A 791-nucleotide genomic window follows, 5' to 3' on the forward strand; every position below is an offset into this window, starting at 1 on the left:
CTGAAAGGAGCCCGAAATGTTTCTCTTCTGCCAGGTAGAGTTCTAGGGAGCCTGATGCATTCAGGCTTCTGGCCCTTGAGTCCTCTGCTGCTGCTGCTGCTGCTAAGTCGCTTCAGTCGTGTCTGACTCTGTGCGACCCCATAGACGGCAGCCCACCAGGCTCCCCCGTCCCTGGGATTCTCCAGGCAAGAACACTGGAGTGGGTTGCCATTTCCTTCTCCAATGCATGAAAGTGAAAAGTGAAAGTGAAGTCGTTCAGTCATGTCCGACTCTTCGCGACCCCGTGGACTGCAGCCCACCAGGCTCCTCCGCCCATGGGATTTTCCAGGCAAGAGTACTGGAGTGGGGTGCCGTCGCCTTCTCCATGAATCCTCTGCAGGGAGGCACAACTGTGTTTGGCTTTGCCTGGGACACAGGATTCCTTCCTCTTCTATCTTTTTTTGCTTTTGGTTGCACCATGCGGCTTGCGGGATCTTAGTTCCTTGACTGGGGATTGAACCCACACCCTCGGCAGTGAAAGCGCAGAGTCCTAACCACTGGACCATCAGGGAATTCCCACCTCATTGTATTTTCCCTCCTCGGAGGGAGCATGTCACTTTCGATGGTGGCACAGCAAGTGACATAAGCAAGACTAGGAAGTAAATCAGGAACAGAAAAGTAGTTCAGGGCAGCTATGCTTTACTGAGTGCCCTTCTTGTCAGGCACTGTGCCTTTAGCCCAGGACCCAGGACAGCTCGTGAAAACCCTCTGGCAGGCAGCTTACTGAACAGATGTGGCAACGAGCTGCTGGG

At 54.1% G+C, this 791-nt stretch overlaps 1 non-coding gene across 1 annotated transcript; it reads right to left on the reverse strand.

Moving 5' to 3' along the window:
* Positions 1–478: 478 nt before the first annotated feature.
* TRNAE-UUC (transfer RNA glutamic acid (anticodon UUC)) lies at positions 479–551 on the reverse strand. The gene has a single exon. It is a non-coding gene; the product is annotated as a tRNA-Glu (tRNA).
* Between the last annotated feature and the right edge of the window lie 240 nt (positions 552–791).

The sequence above is a fragment of the Ovis aries genome, chromosome 3, assembly GCF_016772045.2.
Source record: "Ovis aries strain OAR_USU_Benz2616 breed Rambouillet chromosome 3, ARS-UI_Ramb_v3.0, whole genome shotgun sequence".
Taxonomy (NCBI): domain Eukaryota; kingdom Metazoa; phylum Chordata; class Mammalia; order Artiodactyla; family Bovidae; genus Ovis; species Ovis aries.